Here is a 27,136-nt window from a genome sequence, read left to right on the forward strand (position 1 = left end):
TTTAAAGGTTTGGTAGAATTTGCCTGTAAAGCCATCTGGTCCTGGACTTTTGTTTGCTGGGACTTTTGCTGTTTGATTACTGAAACATTTTATTTGCTGGTTACCAATATGTTCAAATTTTCTATTTCTTCCTGATTGATTTTGGTAGTTTATATGTTTCTAGGAATTTATCAATTTCTTCTAGTTTGTCCAGTTTGTTGTCATATAGTTTTACACAATGTTCTCTTATAATTGTTCAGATTTTTGTGGTGTCAGTTGTTATTAATCCTCATTTGTTATTTTTTGGGGGGTTTTCTCTTTTTGATAATTCTGGCTAGGGTTTTATCAATTTTATTGATTTTTTTCAGTGAACCAGCTCCTGGTTTCATTGATCTGTTCTATTATTTGTTTAGTTTCTATGTGATTTATTTCTGCTTTAATCTTTAACCCTTTATTCTGTTGGCTTTAGGCTTCATTTGTTCTTTTCTAAGTCTTTGAAGTATCATGTGAAGTTGTTTCTTTAGGGTTTGTCTTGCTTCTTGATATAGGCCTATATTGCTATAAATTTCCCTCCTACAACTGCTTTTGCTATGTACCAGAGGTTTCAGACCACTGCATTTTCATTTTCATTTGTTTCCATCTACTTTTTGATTTCTTCATTGCATGTTTAACCCACTAACTGTTTAATAGCATTTATTTAACTTCCCTGTATTTGTGGCCTTTCCAGATTTTTTTCTTGTGGTTAACTTCTAGTTTCATAGTATTATGGTCAGAAAAGATGCATGGTATGATTTCACTCTTTTTGAATTTGTTGAGCCAGTGAAATAATATGTGATCTCTTCTGAAGAAAGTTCCATGTGCACTTGAAAAGAATGTGTATTTTGCTGTTTTAGGATAGAATGTTCTGAATACATCTATTAAAGCCATCTTTTCCAGTGTGTCATTCAAAGTTATTTTTCCTTATTGTTTTTTTTTGTTTGTTTAGATGATCTGTCCATTGATGTAAAATGGGGTGTTAAAGTCCCTTATTATCATCCTATTATTATTATTATTATTGGTTAGTTCCTTTCTATTTATATGAACTGTTTTATGTATTTGGGTTCTCCTATGTTGGGTGCATAAATATTTATAATTATTGTATCTTATTGTATTGTCCCCTTTATTATTATATATTGTCCTTCTTTGTCTCTTGTTACAGTCTTTGTTTTAATATTTATTTTGTCTAATGTAAGTATTGCTTCTCTGGCTTTTGACATCCATTTGATGATAGATGTTTCTCCATCACCATACTTTCAATCTATAGGTGTCTTTAGGTCTAAAATGAGTCTCTTTTGGGCAGCACATAAATGAGTCTAGCAGAAGCTGCTGTTTCTTTAGGGGTGGAGATCCAGCTATCACTTGTTCTCCTGGCTTGCCCTGTCCTGAGTCCCCTGAACTTTAAAGCTCTAACCTCCAAGTCCTACTGGTTTTAAAAACTCACAGAATTTAACCCCTCTAAAGTCAAATATTATGGGGGTTAGTCTTCTCTGTATAAGCTCCTTGATGCAAAGGATAATTTCTCTGCCCTCTCCTCACACAACTCTTTCTCCCTCCTGCAGTGAGCCTTCTACTTTTCTGACTTTTCTAACTTTTCAGATGTAGCTTCTTCTCTATATTTAGTTGTGAAGTTTGTTCTGCCAGTCTTCAGGTCATTCTCTAGTTTATTCACTTGGATGTGAATGGTATCTATTTGTAAATGTAGTCCATGGAGTGCTCCTAGTCTTCTACTCCACCTTATTTCCCAGACCCAGTACCAGTTTTGATGAGCTTTTGATGCTGACATTTAAGTTGAGTGGTATTCTTCCTCCTCAGGTTAAATCAGTTCTCTTTTATTGTAGTGTCCTTCTCTGGCTTTGGTATCAACAAGGTAATGCTGACTTCATAAAATAAGTGTGGAATGTCCCTTCCTTTTTTTATTATACTATGCAAAAAAATTATATTAGTTTTTCTTTAAATGTTCAGTGGAATTTCTAGCATAGCCTTCTGGTTCTGGAACTTTTTTGGGGTGCTGTTGTGCCCATTATGAACTGCTTCTTTATTTGCTATGGTCCTGTGTGATACATAAATGCAAATCCCATTGGTTATTAGAGCCAGGCTCCCTAGGGTCCTCACGCAGAAGCCATAAAAGCTGAAACCACAAATGTATGAAAGCTCTTTTAGGGAGTTATTAGTATCTTGGTGTGAAGCAGAGGGAGAAGCTACAGATGTCTACCATTTTTCCCAGTCTTGGGAAAATTATAGCCAGCCCCTAAATATGTGCTAAATTAGAAGTCTGGTCCTCAAACCATAGCTTATAAAGTATGTAGCTAGACTCCTTTCAGAGAAAAACTTAGAGATGGTCAGACTTTGCCTGTTCCCTATACATTGAGACCTGGGGGAGTAGCTGCTGCGAGTGCTCATGTGCTTGTTAGCAACTGCTGTTTGTTTACTGTAATCATTTGGGTCTCCTGGATACAAACCTCATTGGTTTTCAGAGCTGGGTATATTGGGGGACACATCACTTAGGAGGAACTCTTAAAGGTTGGGGCACTGGATATATGATCCAAATGCTTTGCTGCTCAGGGACAAGCTGGGTGTTGGGGTTTCTCTCCCAATTGGATGTTACTGTGTCCGAGGTAATGTTTATGGTGGGAGTGCCTCAGATTTTCCTACTACTTCAGTGTGACTATATTCCCACTTACCCACTGTGTAGGGGTTGTTCAACTCCTTTTGGATTTTCTTCAGTGGTAATTGTTTCATGTATAGCAATGTACATGCAATATACCTATGGTTGAAGGTGAGTTTGGGAGCCTCTTATATTGCTATCTTCATATATCCCCAACTATAATTTTGATAAGCTGGAAAGGAAGACCATCTCTCATGTTTCTTTTTATGGGGATACTAACTTCATTCACAAGTGCTTTAACCTCATGGCCTAATTACCTCCCAAAGGTCCAACCTCCAAATACCATTACACTAGGAATAAGGCTTCAACATATGAATGAGACAGATATTGTCTGGAATAGATATCTTTGAATCTATTGCTTGAATACTAATACATTCATGCATAGGATAAAGTGTTATATGAGGTCAGATGGCAAATGTCAGGAATACTATCAGATAAACATTTGCAAAAGCTCACACAGTCTAGATGTCTTCATTGAATACTTGGGATTTTAGTAATAAAACAGGGCATTTCTTAGTAGTAAGGTTAACATAGTACTAGAATAATTTAGACACTATACTTAACAAATCTTACAAAGCCTTAACAAGATCAAATTGATTTATCAATAACCAAAATGTCTGACAAAACAAACATCAACAGTATTAAATAAAAGAAAACAAAATTCTGTTACATGTTCACACTGTTGGTCTGCAATTAAAGCAAACAAACAAACAAATACTTTATGAAGAAATGGGAAACTGAATGACAGGAGAAAAATCAGTTCTTACAAACAGACAGAAATGATAGATATGATGGACTGCAAACATGATTTTGAATCACCTATTATAAGTATGGTCAGCCTAAGAATGCCTGGGTGATTCAGCCCATTAAGTGACCAACTCTTGATTTCTGCTCAGGTCATAACATCAGGGTCATGAGATTGAGCCCTGTATTGGACTCCATGCCTAGTTTGGGATTCTCTCTCTCCCTTTTTCCCATCCCCCATTGCTTGTGTGCATGCACTTGTGCTCTCTTTCTCTTTCTCTCTCTCAAAAAAAATGTTATCAACTTGCTCAAATATTTAGAAAAACATAAACAATATGTGGTCAGAAATAGAAGATATAAAAAGGAAGCAAGGAAAATTCTTTTTTTTTTTTTTTTAAGATTTTGTTTATTTATTTGACAGAGTAGGCAGAGAGAGAGAGAGAGGGCAAAGCAGGCTCCCTGCTGAGCAGAGAGCCCAATGCGGGCCTCGATCCCAGGACCCTGGGATCATGACCTGAGCCGAAGGCAGAGGCTTTAACCCACTGAGCCACCCAGGCGCCCAAGCAAGGAAAATTCTTAAGCAGAAAACTATACTATAGGAAATCTGAAAGCTGCTGAATGAGAATAACAAGTGATTAGAGAGGAGTAGGGAATTTGGGTAAATTGGAAGGGGAGGTGAACCATGAGAGACTATGGACTCTGAAAAACAATCTGAGGGGTTTGAAGTGGCGGGGGGGTGGGAGGTTGGGGTACCAGGTGGTGGGTATTATAGAGGGCACGGCTTGCATGGAGCACTGGGCGTGGTGAAAAAATAATGAATAATGTTTTTCTGAAAATAAATAAATTGAAAAAAAAATAAATAAAACATAAAAAAAAAAGAACAGGAACTATAAAGAGACAAGTAGGCAGATTTGAGGAAAAGAGTATTTCTGAAAAAAAAAAAAAAAAAAAAAAAAAAACAAGTGGTTAGAACCGGTTGAAGAAAACACTAGTGAGTTTAATGACATGGTGATCAACAATATGCAGAAACTTAAAGAGAAAAATGTTGGCAAAGGAAAAAAAAAAATAGAACAGTATTTCAGTGAATTGTGAATCAATATAAAGCAGTCTAATATATATTTTATTTGTGTTGACCTCGGGTAGTCTAAAAACACATTTAAGAAAATGATTAAAAATTTCCCACTTTGTAAAGGCATCCAAATTGGCAAAGAAGAAGTCAAACTATCACTCTTCGCAGATGATATGATACTATATGTGGAAAATCCAAAAGATTCCACTCCAAATCTGCTAGAACTTGTACAGGAATTCAGTAAAGTGTCAGGCTATAAAATCAATGCACAGAAATCAGTTGCATTTCTTTACACCAACAGCAAGACAGAAGAAAGAGAAATTAAGGAGTCAGTCCCATTTACAATTGCACCCAAAACCGTAAGATACCTAGGAATAAACCTAACCAAAGAAGCAAAGCATCTATACTCAGAAAACTGTAAAGTACTCATGAAAGAAATTGAGGAAGATACAAAGAAATGGAAAAATGTTCCATGCACATGGATTGGAAGAACAAATATTGTGAAAATGTCTATGCTACCTAAAGCAATCTACATATTTAATACAATCCCTATCAAAATACCATCTTTTTTTTTTCAAAGAAATGGGATATAGAATCCTAAAATTTATATGGAACCAGAAAAGACCTTGAATAGCCAGAGGAATGTTGAAAAAGAAAGCCAAAGTTGGTGGCATCACAATTCCAGACTTCAAGCACTATTACAAAGCTGTCATCATCAAGACAGTATGGTACTGGCACAAAAACAGACACATAGATCAGTGGAACAGAATAGAGAGCCCAGAAATAAACCCTCAACTCTATGGTCAACTAATCTTCGACAAAGCAGGAAAGAATGTCCAATGGAAAAAAGATAGCCTCTCCAACAAATGGTGTTGGGAGAATTGGACAGCCACATGCAGAAAAATGAAATTGGACCATTTCTTTACACCAAACATGAAAATAGACTCAAAATGGATGAAGGACCTCAGTGTGAGAAAGGAATCCATCAAAATCCTTGAGGAGAACACAGGAAGCAACTTCTTCAACCTCAGCTGCAGCAACATTTTCCTAGGAATGTCGCCAAAGAAAAGGGAAGCAAGAGCAAAAATGAACTATTGGGACTTCATCAAGATCAAAAGCTTTTTCACAGCAAAGGAAATAGTCAACAAAACCTAAAGACAACCAACAGAATGGGAGAAGGTATTTGGAAATGACATACCCAATAAAGGGCTAGTATCCAAAATCTATAAAGACTTAGCAAACTCAACACCCAAAGAACAAATAATCCAATCAAGAAATGGGCAGAAGACATAAACAGACATTTCTGCAAAGAAAACATCCAGATGGCCAGCAGACACATGAAAAACTGTTCCACATCACTCGGCATCAGGGAAATACAAATCAAAACCACAATGAGATACCACCTCACACCAGTCAGAATGGCTAAAATTAACAAGTCAGAAAATGACAGATGCTGGCGAGGATGCGGAGAAAGGGGAACCCTCCTACACTGTTGGTGGGAATGCAAGCTGGTGCAGCCACTCTGGAAAACAGCATGGAGGTTCCTCAAAAAGTTGAAAATAGAGCTACCCTATGACCCAGCAATTGCACTACTGGGTATTTACCCTAAAGATACAAACGTAGTGATCTGAAGGGGCACGTGCACCGGAATGTTTATAGCAGCAATGTCCACAATAGCCAAACTATGGAAAGAACCTAGATGTCCATCAACAGATGAATGGATAAAGAAGAGGTGGTATATATATACAATGGAATACTATGCAGCCATCAAAAGAAATGAAATCTTGCCGTTTGCAATGATTTGGCTGGAACTAGAGGGTATTATGCTTAGCGAAATAAGTCAATCAGAGAAAGACAACTATCATATGATCTCCTTGATATGAAGAAGTGGAGAGGCAACATGGGGGATTTGGGGGGTAGGAAAAGAATAAATGAAACAAGATGGGATTGGGAGGGAGACAAACCAAACCATAAGAGACTCTTTTTTTTTTTTTTTTTTTTTTTAGATTTTATTTATTTATTTGACAGAGAGAGATCACAAGTAGGCAGAGAGGCAGGCAGAGAGAGAGGAGGAAGCAGGCTCCCCGCTGAGCAGAGAGCCCGATGCGGGACTCGATCCCAGGACCCCGAGATCATGACCCGAGCCGAAGGCAGCGGCTTAACCCACTGAGCCACCCAGGCGCCCCCATAAGAGACTCTTAATGTCACAAAACAAATTGAGTGTGACCATGGGGAGGGGGATAGGGAGAGGGTGGTAGGGTTATGGACATTGGTGAGGGTATGTGCTATGGTGACTGCTGTGAATTGTGTAAACTTGGTGATTCACAGACCTGTACCCCTGGGGCTAATAATACATTATATGTTTATTAAAAAACTTTTAAAAATTCCCAATTTGATAAAACTTATACAAATCTTAAACTCTTAGCAGGAAAATAACATATAAAATTGGATGGCACATAATAATTTAGTTTTTGGAAACAATAGAGAAATAAGTCACAAAGACACCTGATAGAAATATTACATAGAATAATAAAATGATTGGTATTCTTATCAGAAACAATGGAAGCCAAAAATATGAAAAAAGGAATTTAAGGTCTTAATGGGAAAAAAAAAACAAAAAAACTTCTATTAAGCATAAATATTTTAAAAATACATTAACCAATATCATTTGCGGAGGAATAAGGAATATTCAATAGCTTAATACATTTTTGATGAGGGTGTAAAGTTGTATTGTCACTTATCAATAACTGAATTGTCTGAGATTCACTGTAACTTGCAAACTAACATTTTTTAAAGATTTATTTATTTATTTATTTGAGAGAGAGAGAGAGAATGTGAGAGAGAGAGAGAGAGAGAGAGAGAAAGAGAGCATGAGACGTGGGAGGGTTAGAGGGAGAAGCAGACTCCCCACTGAGCAGGGAGCCTGATGCAGGACTTGATCCAGGGACTCTGCGATCATGACTTGAGCTGAAGACAGTTCTTAACCAACTGAGCCACCCAGGTGCCCACAAACCAACATTTTAATCTTTTACTATTTCCAGCGTGCCAACAGAAAATGCAAGATTTCTGGGCCATATATAAATGACTTTATTACTCAGGGCACAGTAAGCAAATAGGCTTCATGTTTGCATGTTTCCTGTGTCTTCCAAGTCCTATAAAAGCAATGCAGAGTGATCCCAATACTTGGGTCCAGTGGGTCACATCATAACAGAAATCACAAACTTCAGGACTTTAATTATTTTATAAAGTGCACTATAGCTGTCTGACCTTTGCCTTTTAGGAAGACATATTTTCACATTGGATACTAAATGAATCTGGAGGGAAAGTGAACTCTCTCTCTCTTCTCTCTCTCTTTACATATATCTGTGTGCATGTGTATGTGTGTGTATACACAGAAAAAAATGGAAAAATGGTCTGAAACAAAGACTGTCAGGTCTTTGGAAAGAAATATAGAAATATAAGAAACCCATAAAGAATTATCCCGAATAGCACTCTGGAAACTAGTTGTCAGTTTCTTATAAATCTAAATATATATCATATAAATAATAAATAAATACAAATATATATCTTATAAATATATATACATACTCTGTGACCCAGAGATTCTAATTCTAGGCATTTCTTCAAAAGAAATGAATATATATATATATATATATATATATATATATACACACACATATATATATACACCCATATATGTATATGAATATATATGTATATATATATTCATCAAGGCATGCACAAGAATGTTTATAGTAAAATGTATAAATAATATTTACAACTCAATAATAAACAACTCAAAAAGTGCATAAAGGAATTAAAAACATGTGAAAGGCTAATAAGCAGATAAATCGATGCTCTAAATTGTTATCCATTAGGGGATTAAAAGTTAAAATCACTCTTTGTTTTGTTGACTGTTACTTTTACTGTGCAGAAGCTTTTTGTCTTGATGAAATCCCAAAAGTTTATCTTTGCTTTTATTTATTTTCTTTTGGAGATGTGTCTTGAAAGAAGTTGCTGCGTCCAATGTCAAAGAGGTTACTGCTTTCTTTTCCTCTAGGGTTTTGATAGATTTCTTGCCTCACATTCAGCTCTTTCATCCATTTTGAGTTTATCTTTGTGTATGGTGTGAGAGAAAGGTTGAGTTTCATTCTTCTATACACAACTGTCCAATTTTCCCAACACCATTTGAAAGACAAAAGATAAAGATAAAAAGATAAAAAAGAGAAGAGACTGTCTTTTTTCCATAGGATATTTTTTCCTGCTTTGTCAAAGATTATTTGACCATAGAGTCGAGGGTCCATATCTGGACTCTCTATTCTGTTCCATTGGTCTATGTGTCTTTTTTGTGCCAGTACCGTGCTGTCTTGGTGATCACAGCTTCGTAGTAAAGCTTGAAATGAGGTAATGTGATGCCCCAGCTTTGTTTTTCTTTTTCAACATTTCCTTAGTGATTTGGAGTCTTTTCTGGTGCCAAACAAATTTTAAGATTGTTCCAGCACTTTGAAAAATGCTTGTGGAATTTTGATTGGAATGGCATTGGAAGTATAGATTGCTGTGGGCAGTATAGACATTTTAACAATGTTTATTCTTTCGATCCATGAGCATGGAATGCTTTTCCATCTTTTTGTGTCTTCAGTTTCTTTCATGAGTGTTCTGTAGTTCCTTGAGTACAGATCCTTTACCTCTTTGGTTAGGTTTTTCCAAGGTATCTTATGTTTCTTGGTGCTGTAGTAAATGGGATTGATTCTCCAATTTCCCTTTCTATATTTTCATTGAAAAATAGAGCTATCCTATGATCCTGCAATTGCACTACTGGATAGTTACTCCAACAATACAGATGTAGTGAAAAGAAGGGCCATATGTAACCCAATGTTCATAGCAGCAATGGCCACAGTCGTCAAACTGTGGAAAGATCCAAGATGTCCTTCAACAGATGAATGGATAAAGAAGATATGGTCCATATATACAATGGAATATTATGCCTCCATTGGAAAGGTGTATACCCAGGTTTTGCATCAGCATAGGCAGGACTGGAGGTGGTTATGTTGAGTGAAATAAGTCAAGCAGAGAGAGTTAATTATCATATGGTTTCACTTAGTTGTGGAGCATAAGGAATAGTATGGAGGACATTAGGGGAAAGAAAGGAAAAGTGAATTGGGGGAAATCAGAGGGGGAAAGAAGCATGAGAGACTGTGGACTCTGAGAAACAAACTGAGGGTTTTGGAAGGGAGGGGTTGGAGGAACAGGTGAGCCTGGTGGTAGATATCAAGGAGGGTACGTATTGCATGGAGCACTGGATGTGGTTCATAAACAGTGAACCTTGGGACAGTGAAAAAATTAAATTAAAAAGAAAAAATGAAAACCACTGAGTTACTATCAAATATCCAATAGAATAACTAAAATAGAAAATTTTAAAAATATTGAAAATACCAAGTGTTTGTATAATGGTAAGCAACTATAATTCATATGCATTTCTAACAGATATGAAATGGTTTGGTTTCTTCCAGAAATAGTTTCATTTCTTTGTGCACACTGCTGCATCATACTCAGATTGAAGGCAGGAAAAAAGAAAACCAAAACAAAACAATAAGACAATGCACATTTTTTTTCTTAACCCTGAAAAATCCTAGAAAGATTATTATACTTTATTATTCAGAACTCTGTCACATGACCTACTCCTATCAATCAGAATTTTGAGGAACTGTTATTTTACTACTACAGTGGAGGAAAAAAATTAAGTTTGGGAATTGGTGGTGAAGCATCAAAATAGTGAGGGTGTGAGGAAAATATTTTTTGCATCCAATAGCATAGAGAACATCATGCAATATTTGTTTCCAGAAAATTAAATAGAGTTATCACAGTTCCTAAGAGAAATCCCTCCAGTTAGATGAAATTTCTATTTATGTATATGTTAGAAAATGTTTGCTATGCTATGCATTATTTCTTTTTAGAAAATGTTTGCTATGCTATGCATTATTTCTTTTTGATCTTTTCACAGAATAAAAGACAATCCAGATTTCTATTCATGATACTGTTGACAAGTTCTTAATGAAGAGTTTATTTAAAAATAGTTATAAATATAATAGTTCTACAAATATATTTCAACTTTAACCATGTTAAATGAACCATTTTACATTCCTAGAACTCATAGGGTTTTGAACTACATGTGGTAAGAGAAAAATGAATTATATATAACAAAAACACAAATAATGTTCTGACCACCTACCAGTCAGAACTTTTTATAGAACATATAATTTTAAAATCACTTTTAGAAGTTGTTATAATAAGTTTATATAATAATTTATAAACACATTTACAAAGTTTCAACATAAAGCAAATTAGACTTTTCCTATGAAATTTTAAAAATGATTAACTTGACTATATAGTTTCTGGTCATTTTTCGAATTAGGGCATTTGTTTTCATAGCCATCCGTCCCCCACCCTAAGAGGAAAGCACCCTTAAAAACATTTTAAACAACGCCCCCTGCACCAAAGGAGCCCTCCACGCTTTCCCATGTGGTAAGTAGATGACAGAAAATGATTGAGTGGCAGGCACATGGAGGGTTAATCGGTTTAAAACAGCCAGCCAACAAGCCCATAAAAACCTGCAGATTTAGAAACTCTGGTGACAACCCTCTCAGGTCTCCTCCCTCATCAGGAATTTTGTACTATTGCTCAATAAACTTGGCTTTGCTGCTCACCACTCTTCATCTGGTCTACCTCTTCATTCTTCAAAGCAGTGAGACCAAGACCTGTGGGCACTGAAAGAGAATAATCTGAAGGAAATAATATATTCTATTGCTTGTCTTATCCAGTTAGGTTGTTTTTCCTACTCAGCAGAGAAATAGTCGTTTTTCTTTCAATTTATAGCATAAATGTGGAATTACCTGCTCTTTTCAAAAGATACATTTTTCCCCCCTTTTTAACATTCTTATCATAGTGTCTCAATTTTCTTTCCTTCATTCTTTACATTTATCAATCCTAGGTAGCTGAATAAATTGATTTCAAAAATTGCTTTTTCTGGAGAATCTTTCTTTACAAAGTAAAGAAAGTAACCTAGAATTTGTGCCCCTCTCATAGGCCCTGTAATGCCTGCATTGATCCCCTTCTCTTGTTTTATTATGCTACTTATTCTGAACTTTCTCAGCCATAATGTCTTCGTAGCCATATACACTTTACTTATTTGTTTCCCTAGCACCTAATGCAGTGCTTAAAATACCATACCAACACAATATGTGTTGAATAAATGGCCATTTAATTCTATATCTGCATCTATGAATTTAATAAATTCAATCACAATTGCTGGTACTTTAACTACTATCCCATGCATATTATTTTTTTTAAAGATTTTATTTATTTATTTGATAGAGATCACAAGTAGGCAGAGAGGCAGGCAGAGAGGGAGAGGGGGAAACAGGCTCCCCGCCGAGCAGAGAGCCCAACGCGGGGCTTGATCCCAGGACCCTGGGATCATGACCTGAGCCAATGCAGAAGTTTTAACCCACTGAGCCACCCAGGCGCCCCCATATTATTTTTTGATTAAACACCTGACCCATGACTCTGTTTAGAACTTGATAAAATCATGATGAAAATCTGAGAAGGAATTCTATTATGGACTAAATATTATTAAACTATTGATACTCTTATCACTCCAGAGATTAGAAAGAAAGCTGTCCACTTAGATAAATTTTTTAGACTGTCAAATTGAAAATGTAAGAAACTAAACATGCATTCCAACTGATTCTTTTGTGGGGTTTTTTATCACAATAGTCAAGAATACTTAAACAATCTTACAAAGTTGTATCATAAAAAGGCTTGAGTAGCACGGGGACAGGAACAATGGGCAGAAAAAGCTGTATTTTTGCTGTATGAAGCTGGTGGTTATATGCTTAGTGCTCAAGGGGGAGGGCACATGCAGAGTATTAGATCATAAATGTTTTGTTCAATTTTCTACTCATGCAAATACTTTCACAAGATTTCTCTGGTGCCTATCATTTAGCTTATTATTTTATTATTTTTTTTATGTTCAGTTAGCCAGCATATAGTAAGTACATTATTAGTTTTTGATGTAGTGTTCAATGATTCAGATTGTTTTTCAGAGTCCATAGTCTCTCATGGTTCACCTCCCCTTCCAATTTACCCAAATTCCCTTCTCCTCTCTAACACCCCTTGTCCTCCATGGTATTTGTTATGCTCCACAAATAAGTGAAACCATATGATAATTGACTCTCTCTGCTTGACTCATGTCCCCCCTCTTAAGTTTAATATTAACTATCAGTGAGATGTAGAAGCTGTCATGAGAACCTTTAAGAATGTAGCAACCAGTATATATTTGATCCTTATCAGAACTATGAAGGCTATAGGTCAACCTTCTGGGTTAAAGGTGAATACTTCCTGTTTCTATCCCTTATCAATTCCATAGTGTTCAAGTCAAAAGTCAGTCATGGCGCTTTATTTAGAAAAACATTCAGTGGTCTCATGGTTAATCTCATGTGTCAACTTGACCAAGCTAAGGAAGGCCCAGATACCTTGTAAAACACTCCTTCTGGGTGTGTCTGTCAGGGTGTTTCCAGAAGAGATTAGTATTTTAATCATTAAAGAAGATCATTTTCAACAGGTGAGTAGGCATTATCTAATCTGTTGAAGGCCTAAATATCATAGAAGGTAGAGGAAGGGTGAATTCCCTGTCTTTACTTGAGGATATCCATCTTCTCCTACTCTCACATATTGGCATGGTTGGTTCTGTGCCTCTAGGATTTATCCCAGTATTACTGACTTTCCTAGTTATCAGGCCTTTGGAATTAGAACTAACATAACATTGGCTTTCCTGGGCCCTCAGTTTATATATGGCAGTTTGTGGGACTTATGCTTCATAACTGTGTGAGCCAATCCCTCATAATAAATCTCCATTTACCATCTATCTATCATATATCTATCTCCTATTGGTTCTGTTTTTGTGGATGCCCTTAGCTTTTTAACATAACAATACCCAAATATTTCTTGCCATATTTGTCCTTATTCTCTAGCTTTTCCTCAGTTCTAATTTTATTACTGCATTAGGGTCTTCACAAATGCTTTCCCAGCCTGTCTAGTTGTTTCCAGTTCCAAAGTCAATTTGTAATGTTTTGGTTTAAAATCATAACTATGTTATATTATTCTGATTGTTCTTGAATTATGTATTTATTTATGTATAATAATCTCAGAATATATATATGTATAAAATCTCAGAGGAGATTATATATATGTATCTATATACATGCATAAAATCATGAGTATTATACAGTCCTGATGGCTCTTAAGTTACATATTTATTTATAATAATCTTAGAGGAAATATATATATATGTGTGTATACACATACATATATATATATATATCTTCCTTCTTAAGGATATTCTGATCCTTCTTGAATCATGTCATAAATATCACATTTATGTCTTAAAGATTAAGAATATTTTTATGTATTTTTATGGTGAGGAAAAGATAGAAGTCTTTTCCTACACTAGAAGAGAAGTATAAAACACATGGTAGAAAAAAAAACAACTCATAACTAGCTTGAATGAACGGTCTTGTATTTCTCATCCCACATCAGTCTCATTCTTCATGAAATCAAGATAGAGGATCAGAAGATTAATATAGATTAAGATAGCATCGACATTTCATTAAAAAATAAATGATCTTAATTTGTGTTTTTTTTTCATCTCTCTTCCATTTGTTCACTTTATTTTGTGCTCTTATACCATGTTAAAATATGGTAATTATGCTCAGTGGAGGAGAGAATATACAAGCATAATTTTTTTTAAACCTCTTGGAAATAAGCAAAAAAGATTAATGATAACTGGCTTCAAGTTGAGTGAAAGACCATATTTATATATTCTCTCTCTTCACACACACACACACACACACACACACACATACATACACATAGATGTCTATACATACACAGGTATTCCTCAGAGATATTATGGGTTTGCTTCTCGATCACTATAATAAAATGTTGCAATAAAAGTGAGTCAAATTATTTATTATTGGTTTCTTAGTGCTTTAAAAGTTTACACTATACTATAGTCTCAATAGAATTATATTTTAAAAGCTATATATATTACATATATATATATACACCTTAATTAAAAATACTTTATTGCTAAAGAATGCTAACCATCATCTGAGATTCCCACAAGTCAATCTTTTTGTTGTTTTAATGTTGATGGTTGCTGATTAATGAAAGGTTGCTGTGGCTGAGTTGGGGTGGCTGTGGCAATTTATTAAAATGAGACCATGTTTGCTGCATCAATTCCTTTCATGAATGATTTCTCTGTACCATGAAATGCTGTTTAATAGCATTTTACCCACAGTAGAACTTCTTTCAAAATTGATGTAAATTCTCTCAAACCCTACCACTACTTTATCAACTAAGTTTATGGAATATTCTAAACCATTTGTTGTCATTTCAATAATCTTTGTGTCATCTTTACCAAGGGTATATTCTCAAGAAACCACTTCCTTTGATCATCCATATAAAGCAATTTCTCATCCGTTACAGTATTGTCATTAGATCGCAGCAATTCAGTCACATCGTTACAATCTATTGCTAATTCTTGCTCCCTTGGCTAATTCCACCACATCTGCAGTTAGAACACACACATTTGTCAGTTAAGTTTGTTGTCTTGTGGGGGCATCATTTGTGGTGCCCTCAAAATAATTACAATGGTAACATCAATGATGACTGGCCAAGATCACCATAAAAAATAATGAAAAAGTTGAAATATAGCAATAATTACCAAAATGTTACATAGGGACACAAAATGAGCAAATGTTAGAAAATGGTGCCTATCAGTTGCTTGTTGAAGGGTTGCCACAAGACTTCAACTTGTAAAAAGCACAGTATCATGTGATCTGAAGAAAAGATTCACAGAAGCCATACTCTCCGTTTTGAAGGGGGAAAAAAAAACCTGTATTGATATTCTGAAAATCTAATAGAAACAAAAAGAAGAGAAGGGAAATCTAGACAAGGATGAAGGCAAAGTAATCAGTAAAGGAGAATAAGACAAAGTTACATCAAATTGGGTACTTATCATATCCAACGTCATTAACTGGGGAAGCCCTGGGGAGAGAGCCAGACTGGAGTTCTGATTGAGAGACCCATGTAGAGCATCCTTCCCTCAGGTGAGACTTTCAACTGACCATCCGCATAAGGGTCATATTTATAGGGCAAATGATGGAGTCTGAAATTAAAGATTTATTTGTATACATGCAGTTTGGAGTGAGCTGCATTTCTATGTTATCATGTCTTTACAACTTCAAGGACCCTAGGGTAGGTGTGCTTTCCTCTCCTCCCAGATTCCACTGGAGGAGCAGGGGAGCTCAGCCTAGAGCCCTAGGGGATGTAAGGAAAAATTTATAGCTCTAGGCATCCAGACCCTAAGGGCCAATTCTGACCTGGAGGCCAGTTAATGTCAACTAACCAGGCTCCCAAGATTGCTTATGCAGCACATGTTTCACAACATTCTTTAGCCTGCCTGTGTTTGTGCAGGTCGGGATGGTCGGTTAGGCAGGAGAAATTAGAGAAACCTCCATCCATACAATACACCACAAAACACAATAAAGTGCAGTAAAACAAGGTATACACATATATACATATAAAAGCTTATAAATATGCATATGTGCATATATAGGCATGTGTACATATTAAATTATGAATCTATCAGCTACACAACATCCATGTAGCTAGTATCCTGCTAATTATCACTCATTCATTTCACATACCTCTTGTCAATTTACACTTTGCAAATGGCAGTTGGTTAGGAGAGAATGAAAATATCACATGCAATTAAAATAGTTGGTTATTTTAGAAAATAAGGATTAATAGATGGGAAGGAGAACTAAGAAGTTTAAACAATGATTTGTATAAACGTGTCTTTAAGGTGTAAAATGAGCAGAGTAGACATAAAAGAAATGAAACGTGATGTTTTAAAACCCGTTAGGGTGTAAGGTCAAAAAGGAGTAATGAAGAAATTTGCCTATGGTGATATTCATGTTTTGTTTATATAAGAGATGAATTTTTTTTTTATTTATTTGACAGAGAGAGATCACAAGTAGACAGAGAGGCAGGCAGAGAGAGAGGAGGAAGCAGGCTCCCTGCTGAGCAGAGAGCCCAATGCGGGACTCGATCCCAGGACCCTGAGATCATGACCTGAGCCGAAGGCAGCGGTTTAACCCACTGAGCCACCCAGGCGCCCAAGAGATGAAATTTTTATAGTGATATTTACATGCCCACAATACAGTAATAATGTAGAATTACTTACATTTTGGATGCAATTGTAAGAATAGACCAACTAACATCTATCAACTTTAAAAACATGAAGACATAATTTAATTGTGAATAGGGAAAATATAAGTTTGAGATGTTTATCTTCACAGAAGAAATTAAATTGGAAGCAGGAATTTAAAATGAAAATAAATTAATTTTTATCTTTATGTTAACAAGCACATGTCATAACTGCAATTGTACATTGATTTTTATATGCTATTTTGAAAACATTATTAAATTATAAAAACATGTTTATAACCTTATTGAAGTTCAGGTCAATATTGTATTACAATTTGTACAATTCAGGAGAGAATTGTACCTCTTGTCTTACTCTGCTATTTTATTTTCCAAATTTTCTTGGCAAATATTTGGAAGCACTAAAAGCCATTCTTCATTTCATAGCAGATTTGTGTAGCCTGATCATTAATCACATTATTTTTGCTGTAGACATATTATGTCAGTTTCCTAGGTCTGTCTTCCCAAATAGCTGCCTGGGACAGAGATGTCTCTGCGCTGAGGGGCAGAGAATCTTCCTCTCCCTACTGAATATCAGATCCAGTGACGACAGAAATTTGTCTGTTTTGTTGCAGTTTTAGTCTCAGAAACTAGAATATCTGGGAAATAATGGAAGCTGGTTTAGTATTTGTTAACCAAACCAATTAATCAACAAATTAGTTAATCAAATTCATTATTCTCCATGTCTATTTATTTTTATATAAATCAATCTCTTTGACATCTTCCCATTTACAAAGGACTTGCAGATGTTCTCAGACTAGTAGCTGCTTTGAATTTTCATGAAATTTCAAACATTTGCAGTCTCATTTTGAAGTTAATTTGTATGACATTATCTTACATGAACGAATTTTAAAAAGTGTTTAAGAGACCAATGGAAAACAAAACCATTGTCATGATGGAGTTTGTTAAGATGTAAAGTTAAGTGACAAAGATGTGCCTTTGTATAAAATGGGGAAGGACGTTTGAAAGAGAACTGTTGAGTGGCTGTTTCTTTGGTGAAAATTTTTGTGTTGTAAGAACTTTTGCTTCCATATATAGACCTGTACCTGAATACTTTGGTTTATGAATTCTCCTTTAATGTGTTAATGCCTAAACACAAATGCTGCCTTTCTTGTGGCCCATGATTTATATATCTACTACACATACATTATATTTACATACACATATTGTACATCTACTATCTGTATATATGATAAATGCACATGTGCATATGTATATATGTACATAATATACCATTCTGGACAAAAAGAATATGCCTTAACTTAGTGTATCCAGACATAGATATTGTCTAAAAATACAAAATATTTACGTTCTATTGGTCACATGTTTGATTGGATCATTGTGCATATGGGCCCAGGGCTATGGTGGATTAAGCATATAATGGCAGTGCTATTCCACATACTAACTGGAATTTAATAGAAGTATTGTCAGAACGTTGAGTGGTTTTAGGTTTTCCATGTACTTACTTAATTTTAAAAAATACATCTTTGAAAAAAGACTACCACAAAATTCAGATGTCTTTTTAAAAATGTTTATTTATTTATTTTTTCTTTTTAAGATTCTCCAATGGTAGCATTTCTTTTTAAAGCATTACTGTTTTGGGGGCGCCTGGGTGGCTCAGTGGGTTAAAGCCTCTGCCTTCAACTCAGGTCGTGATCCCAGGGTCCTGGGATCAAACCCCACATCGGGCCCTCTGCTCAGCAGTAAGCCTGCTTCCTCCTCTCTCTGCCTGCCTCTCTGTCTACTTGTGATCTCTCTCCCTCTCTCTGTCAAATAAATAAATAAAATCTTAAAAAAAAAAAAAAAGCATTACTGTTTTGGTACTCAGCATATTTTTAACACTGAGTATGGTCATAACACTGGTATGGTCACCAACCATACTTCTGCTAAGCACCTTGAGATTCTCAACATCTTAAGTCACTCAAATATTGCAATGTTCCGTTCCAGATAAGTTATGCCTCTAGGACAGCATTCTCTGGCATTTGATCTCTAAACAAGTGCCTTCCAGTAGAATTTTCTGCAATGGAGGGATATTCTATAATCTGAGCACCCAGTATGGTAGCTGTTAGCCACATGTGGCTTTTATACACCTGAAATATGGTTAGTGAGTCTGAAAAAAATTAAAGTTTTAAATTTCACTTAATTTTAATTAATATAAATTTAAATCTATTTAGCTACATATGGGGCACCTGGGTGGCTCAGTGGGTTAAAGCCTCTGCCTTCCAGCTCAGGTCATGATCCCAGGGTCCTGGGATGGAGCCCTGCATTGGGCTCTCTGCTCAGCAAGGAGCCTGCTTCCCATCCTCTCTCTCTGCCTGCTTCTCTGCCTACTTGTGATCTCTATCTGTCAAATAAATAAATCAAAATCTTTAAAAATATATAAATCTATGTAGCTACAGGTAACTACCATATTGGACAGCAGTCTATTCCAAACCTTAACAACAACAACAAAAAAAGGATTTTTCAAGACAGAAAACAGAAAGGATGGCTTGATTTAAATCAGGTTTTATTCCTTAATTCAACCTATCCTTCAACATCAATATTTATTGATTTCTCACTATTTTCTAGGCATTAGACTTATTGCTAATTAGAGAGTATCCAATCATGAAGACCTATCTTATAAGAGAAAGGGTCTAGTGTAGGGAGTACTGTTTTTCATTCCCAAACATACCCTCAACGTAAATAAAAATAGGAGAAGGACAACGAAATAGGTTTGTGTATGTGTGTTTATGTGTGTGTGCCCATTTAAGAAGTGAGTATGTGTGTGCATATATGTGTGTTGTGAGCCATTGGTTAAATTTCCTGGAAAAAAGGCTCCAAGAGGGAGATATGTGTGAGGAAATTTATCAGGAAATGTCGAGATTGGAGAGAGAAACTAATCTGAATTGAAGTGTCATTGTGAAATACACCTCAGTTGATCCCCGAGAAAGCTCTGGAGCCCAGTTATCAGACCATGGCTGGGATGGGGCAGCTTCCATTAGTTACTGGGTTGGAGTAGTTCCTTAAGAGGGATTCAGCAGACCAGCCTTGTTGCCAACAGTCTAAACAGCTGGAAAAAGGAGTGTGTCTGTCTGGGAAACGGAGAAGGGCAGAGGCAAGGCACTGAAGGTGAGAGGAAGGGGACTGAGTAGTGGAAGATCAATGGAAGAGAGAGCTGCAGACTAAGCTCTTTGTCAATACTCGTCATTTTATTATCCTAACCTTGTGTTACTAAGGAATTTGAGGCAGTATGCAGTATCATAGTCTTTATTTTGGTTGTGGTAAGTTCTTTTAGTTGAATGATCATTTTAATGATTCTGAGGGTCATAGTTTGTTTGTTTATTTATTTATATTTCTTATAGTCAAAAAGAACCCCTTCATTTTTTTTGTTTGTTTTTATTTGTTTTTGTTTTTGTTTTGTTTTGTTTTGTTTAGCATTCTGACTCTGCTTGGGCATTCAACACTTCCATAATGGGTTTCTGCTCATCAGTAAGGAAAGCACACTTGATCCTGTCAGGAACACACTTGACTCACATGAACCCACCTTAGGCCCTGCAGATGTGTATTTTTGTTTTAGACAATCTCATACAAACTTTAGGTCTCACAGCACAAACTCCTCGAAGTTGGCCTGGGCACCAGCCACATGCAGATTTTTGTGCTTCTTGGTATAAAGGTAAACAACTCTATTACAGCCTAGTTTTGTTGCAGACTATATTGCAGGGCAGTCTACAATAATATGTCAAATGCTGGACCATTCTGAATGTCTGTGGATACCATTCCCAGAAAAGGAAAAAGGTTCATAGTCCTCTTTTAATGAAGATTTTATTTTTCACAGAAAATGCTCCATAATTTTGAAACACATGAAAACGATAATGTCCGTATTATCTGATAAATTAACTTATTTCACACTTGGCCAATTCTCAGGCCTACCATGCTAAAGTAGGAATCTGTCTGTTTTGCCTCTAATTCTGGTAGATCTAAACAAAAAATAGTCAAATTAATTAGGATACAAAACTCTTATTTGTGTCTATGTAGAAATTATCATCTGTGAACATAGGAGATTATTTGTATGTATATTAGAAGTGGATTTCTTTTTCATTTATATCCCAGTTTCTGCCCCCTCTGTCCATCCTTGGTAAAGCACAAAACTAATCATGCCACTCTCTAATGGCCTCACTCTCTGTGGAGATAAAATTCCTTTGCAATTTGTCTTCTCCTCTGTTAACCTTCCTGAGGATTTTCCAACATTAGTTACTACTGTTACTCTTTTCCCTGCTCCTGACAGGCAGCTTACACTTCAATTACACTAACCTAACTATACATCATCTTGTTGTTTTGTACCTCTGTAGTTTGAACATTCATCTCCTCTGCTTGTAGTGATCTTTCCAAATGCCTCACCTAATAAATGCTTACCCTTCAAAACAAACAAATGAACAAACAAGCAAAAAACACAAACTAACTGTTGGTTGCTTTTCTAAACTCTTACAATTAAGGAGAAGTAATTTCTCCTTTTATTATTATTTCTTTTACATTTTTCTGTTTCTCATTGACTACTTACCTCTTCTGTGCTCTGCTGGTAAACACGTTTGCCAGACTCTCTGTTAACCAGGTTTCTGGATGGCTTCCAGTCTTTCTGGTGAGATGCTCTCAGAAAAGAACCCTGGGAAGTGGAAGAGGGGCAGAGTTTTCTTCTTGAAGTTGGGTGGCTCCTATGTAAAGTTTAGTTGACTTGAGTTTGCAGTGGCCAGATTCTGTCTTCCACCCTTTGGCTGATTTGAGGCTCTGGGATAGCTAGAGGTAAGCAGTAATCCACAGATACTTCTTAAACTCTGAGTGGCAAGTGCAGCCACTTGGTTTCAAAATCTACAAGGCACTCCCTGTGTTCCACCTTCTTAGCACTTATAACAATACTATAAGCAACTTGTTCTTGTATTAGGCTCTTTTCTGCTTGAAACAACTATAGTGGGTCTATTCTCTCATCTCTGCCCTAAATAAGGCTGTTAGCTTATTTGATGAACTTGGGGATCAAGAGTTAGTAGACAGACTGAAAAGATAAATATCACATATATTTATTTAAGTATAATATATTATTATGCATTTATATATCTAATTAATATTGTAATTACATGTAAATATATAAAATAAATATAAGTATAAACATATAGAGAGGAATATATGAAAGTATTCACCTTTAGTATACCATTCTAAATTGTCACCCTGAAGTGCTATTATAAATCACTTCCCTTGGGAAAGATACAGATGTATTTTGATATAGATGAAAAGATGTATATAAACCTTTTATATAAAATTATTTAGGTATACATATTTTTATATATAAAAACATAGATAAACTTTGATTTCTTTTGAATATGGAAAAACATAGAATTTAGCTATTCCCTCCATTTAGTAAACTGCTTGAATGATTGTAAAATTAGCCTAAAACAGTTACATATAATTACTTTAAAAAGATTTAGCAGTTAAATGATTGACTATTCTGATGGAAGTTGTATGTAAAAAAGGATAGGTTTATAATAAGATTATAAATATTATATAACTCTAGATATATAATATTATATCAAGTAGTGTTTATTTTCATAAAAAATAAATGTACTTTCACAATAATAGCAATAGTAATTTATGTTCTACATTTTCCTAGTGTATTTAAAATAAAATTTTGATCAAAATAAAATTTTCACACCACTCTTGAAACAGCTAAAAGGTAGGATTTCACTGGAACTATACTCATTCTAGAAATAAAATAAGATATGATTAAAAATGATAATAAAGTACACTGGTAACAACCAGGTGTGATGATTTTATGCCCTTAAACCTCATCTTTTCATTTTTAAAAGGCAATGTTTCTATCAGTTTTTTGATAAATATATAAAAACCTCAGATAGCCTATAGTTTGCTTTGATGAGACTTTCTACCAAGATATCAGTAATCTTTATAAGATTCATCTATCTATTCCAACCTAACAAACAGCAGACTGAATTATTCAGAAACCAACAGTAAGTCATTCCTCTTTGCCTAAATAGAATATTCCTCATTTTTCAAAATCATATTCCAGCACACGGTAATGCAATCATCGTGCTGAGGCTGTCAGTAATAACCCTTACTACTCAAGTGGCTTCTTTGAGCAGCTGTTCCGACACAATTTAAAATCCCATATTCCTCTGAAGGATAACAAATAATGACTATGGCTCTAGAAACATTTGAAATCTTAATGAGATACTGTATGAAGACATGTACATAGTATCAGTGGTGTGTCAACAGAGGGCCCATTTTCTTCTATTAGATATTTATTGTCTTTGAACATTTTAGGAATATCAAAGGCATCATGCATTCTCTACATGTGACATTCAAAAACTTCTGAAATTTGAGCATACAGATCTAAAAGCATCCAGCACATTTTCCTATTCAGTGGATCAGTTCTTCATGCTTCAGTTTTTCTGACATAAAGCATTGTCATAAAGTGAGGCAAATCATGAAAATCTGAATTACAAATTATGAATTTAAGGAATTCGTTTGGAAGTAGTTAATATTTCATATGGGTTTTCAAGTCTCAACCTGTTATACCAATTTACTTTTGCAAAAAAGGAATACAGGGATGCCTTGGTGGCTCAGTTGGTTAAGTGGCTACCTTTGGCTCAGGTCATAATCCCAGTGTCCTGAGATGGAGTCCTGCATTGGGGTCTCTGCTTGGTGGGGAGTCTGCTTCTTCCTCTGCCTCTGCCTGCTGCTCTCCCTGCTTGTGCTCTTTCTTTCTCTCTCTCTCTCTGACAAATAAATAAATAAAAATCCTAAAAAAAAAACACAAAAAAACAAAACAAAACAAAAAATAACAAACAAAAAAGGAATACATAACTCAGAGATTGAAGAGCCTGATCAAAACAAACACAAAAATAAAGGAAGAGAGAGAATAATGGAATACGAATTGATGTATAGGAATCTATATTAGAAGATATATATGTTATAAATCCATGTTTTCATCATTCCACTATAATTCTAAGTTATTGCAAGCACACACAATTAAAGAGGAGAGAATTATTTCAATGTTAACCAAAGAACTTGGCATCCTCTTCTAACTTTATTATTGGTAAGATGCATTTTCCTTCAGCTAGATAAAGTTTGCCTCAGAAAACAGAGTCTCTGACTTCTCTTACCCCAAAGTCTTCTTTTAGAAGCTCACGTGATTTGATCAGGCTCATACAAGGTAGACTTCCTTTGGTTAACCTCAACTCTACTGATTATAGAGCTTAATTTCATCTGTAAAGTTCCTTCACTTTTGCCATGGAACTAAATAGAAAGCCAGAATAATATTCCCAAAATATGCCATATTTTACTGGGTAGAAGCAAATTTCAGGTCTGTCTACACTCAGGGGAAAGTATTAAACATGGGTATGGAGCATGAGGTTTGTGTTGGTATTCTTCCTAGTATAACACATAATAATATTTATGCAAATATTTTTGCAGTCATTTTATTATTGTTTGTTTGTTGGAAGTTCATCTGTTAATTTTTGTTTCAAGGTTCATGAGGAAGGCTTTCTTTGATCCAATGAATACTTGATAATATAGATTTATTATTTTGTCTTTAATAATTTGTATGTTCATATAACTATTTGTTTATATTTTCTTTTTTTTTTTTTTGGTGTGGGATTTGCTGGCATTGCTAGAGTCCTTTAGAATTTACTGTTGATGTTGAAACTCTTAGGTCTGGCTCTTGTTTTGTATTTATAGGTAAAATGATATTGTACTTTGTCATTTGATTCTTTGATAAGCTTTGAAATCAGCTAACTTTATTAAAATAATTCCAAACTGATCACTGTTTGTTTGTTTGTTTCCTAAGATCCAGTATAGCCCGTCTTCCATCTTTTGTTCTACCTCAAAGTAATTTTTCTTTTTCTTCTAAGATAGTTTATTTTTCTCTTAGGATACTTTACAGAGGTCAACCAGTATCTAGTTTATTTCTATAGTTTAATATGTTGTTCCTGAAATTTTATATACTCTAATGTCACAAAAATAATATGACATACTGATTTATCATATATTTAAAAAAAATAAAATGATAACATTTTTGGTCAGTGTTTACATTTCTCTGTACATTAATCCCTCATGCACTCAGCATCATCTGAAATCAGATAATACTGATGTATTGTCAGAAGGTCAGTAGTGAGCTAACACTACATCACAGTGCCTACATTACTTACTAACTTTATCTCATCATGCAAGCATTTTATCATCTCACATCACTACAAATAGGTGAGTACAATATAATTTTTTTTAAAAAAAGATTTTATTTATTTATTTGACAGAGAGAGGGGGTTACAAGTAGGCTGAGTGGCAGGCAGATGGAGAGGGAGAAGCAGACTCCGCAGCTAGCAGGGAGTCCAATGCCTGATCTCAGGACCCTGGGATGATGACCTGAGCCTAAGGCAGACACTTAACTGACTGAGCTACTTAGGTGTCCCTATAATAAGATATTTTAAAAAATATGATATTAACTTAATTTTTATTACAGTAAATCGTTATAATTGTTCTATTATTAGTTATTACTGATTTCTTACTGTGCTTAATTTATGAATTAAACATTATTGTAGGTTTGTATGTAAAGTAGAAGAAGACATATACATAGAGTTTGAGTACTATCTGTGGTTTCAGGCATCGACTGGTGGTCTTGGAACATATCTTCTGCAAATAAATCATGGGGGAGATTACTTTGTTTAAAAAAAAAATCTGTTTAAGTGTAACCATCTGGTTTCTCTCCTTTTTTTCCTCTCCTTACATTTCGTAGATCCTATGCTTGGTATTTTACACTTCTTTTTCCCCATTTTTTTTTCAGTGTTCCAAAATTCATTGTTTATGTACCATACCCACTGCTCCATACAATACGTACTTTCCATAATGCCAACCACCAGGCTCACGTATTTTACACTTTACGTAGATTTGAATGTTGTAATTACTTCCTGAACTTGATTTTTATCAGGAGGACTAGCATCATATTATAGTATAGCAAAGCATTTCTTGCATAACAAGGATATCTATTTGAATTCAGTCTCTGCCAAACAACCACCATCAGCTGCTTATGGTCTACTCACAGTGCAGCATGGTTCTCCGTTCCCAACCTATCTCCCTGAAAAACCTACTTTCTGCAGATAGCTTCTCTGCATAATTGCTCATACAGAGCTACCTTCCAGCTTCTTCTTTAGGCCAAATGAGATTAGAAAGAGGAAAGTTCTGCTACTAGTTATAATATATATTCCCTGTTCCAATTTTGTCTTTGAATCTTAAGCTGCATCACATAATTTGGAGAATTTGCCTCACTTATAGTAGTATACATTTTCAACCATGGACATCTTCTCTTGAGATCATTCTAAACCATTACCTCCATTTGCCTCCATTAAGCAGACTTATCTCACAATATGTAAAAGGTTACATAAATTTTTGAAAGATTTCTGAAAAGACAGTGAGACAGTCACATACCTCTTGAAATCCTTAAGTTATAGTTCTACTCTTGAATTCCATATAAGATTTTTTTTTAATTGTTCAGCATTTCTATTCTTTATTCTGGCTGAATAAGATCCTTATATGTTCGTTTTGTTTTGTGTTATAGTTAGTGATGGCTGTTAGGTAGCTGCCTTGATCATTGCATAGCTCAAACTAAGGTCTTAATATTAACCTCTTTTGAATTACAGTGTAGATAATATTCTAGGTTGTAATTATTTTTTCTCAGTATTTCCTCAGATATTCTTTATAGCTGGTTAAAAACAATCTGCTATTTTCATTGAGTAATTTTTTTTTCTGCAAATGACGTTGTTTTACTCTTAGAACTTAAAACAAAAACAAAAACAAAAAACTGGATTCTTTTTTTTTTAAAGATTTTATTTATTTACTTGACAGACAGAGATCACAAGTAGGCAGACAGGCAGGCAGAGAGAGAGGAGGAAGCAGGCTCCCTGTTGAGCAGAGAGCCCCATGTGGGGCTCGAGCCCATGACCCTGAGATCATGACCTGAGCCAAAAGCAGAGGCTTTAACCCATGGAGCCACCCAGGCACCCCTGGATTCTTTTTTCTTCCAGAAGTTTTTCATATGCTGGACATAGGTATAGATATATTTTATTTATCCTTCTAAACATAAGTATGATTTAAAAACAGAACTTATTTTTTCTTCGATGATCAGAAAATCACATCGATTATATCTTCAAATATTACCATTCTGATATTTCTTCCATTTTTTTATTGTGAAACTTAAAAGTCCATTTCAGAGTCTCTACATGTCATACCATTGATCATTCTTAACATTATACCAACGCAAACTTCTTAATATTTTGGTG

General features: G+C 35.1%; 1 pseudogene; it reads right to left on the bottom strand.

Moving 5' to 3' along the window:
* Positions 1-20,188: 20,188 nt before the first annotated feature.
* Positions 20,189-20,557, bottom strand: LOC122910374 (annotated as a pseudogene).
* Between the last annotated feature and the right edge of the window lie 6,579 nt (positions 20,558-27,136).

This window comes from Neovison vison, chromosome 6, assembly GCF_020171115.1.
Source record: "Neovison vison isolate M4711 chromosome 6, ASM_NN_V1, whole genome shotgun sequence".
Taxonomy (NCBI): domain Eukaryota; kingdom Metazoa; phylum Chordata; class Mammalia; order Carnivora; family Mustelidae; genus Neogale; species Neogale vison.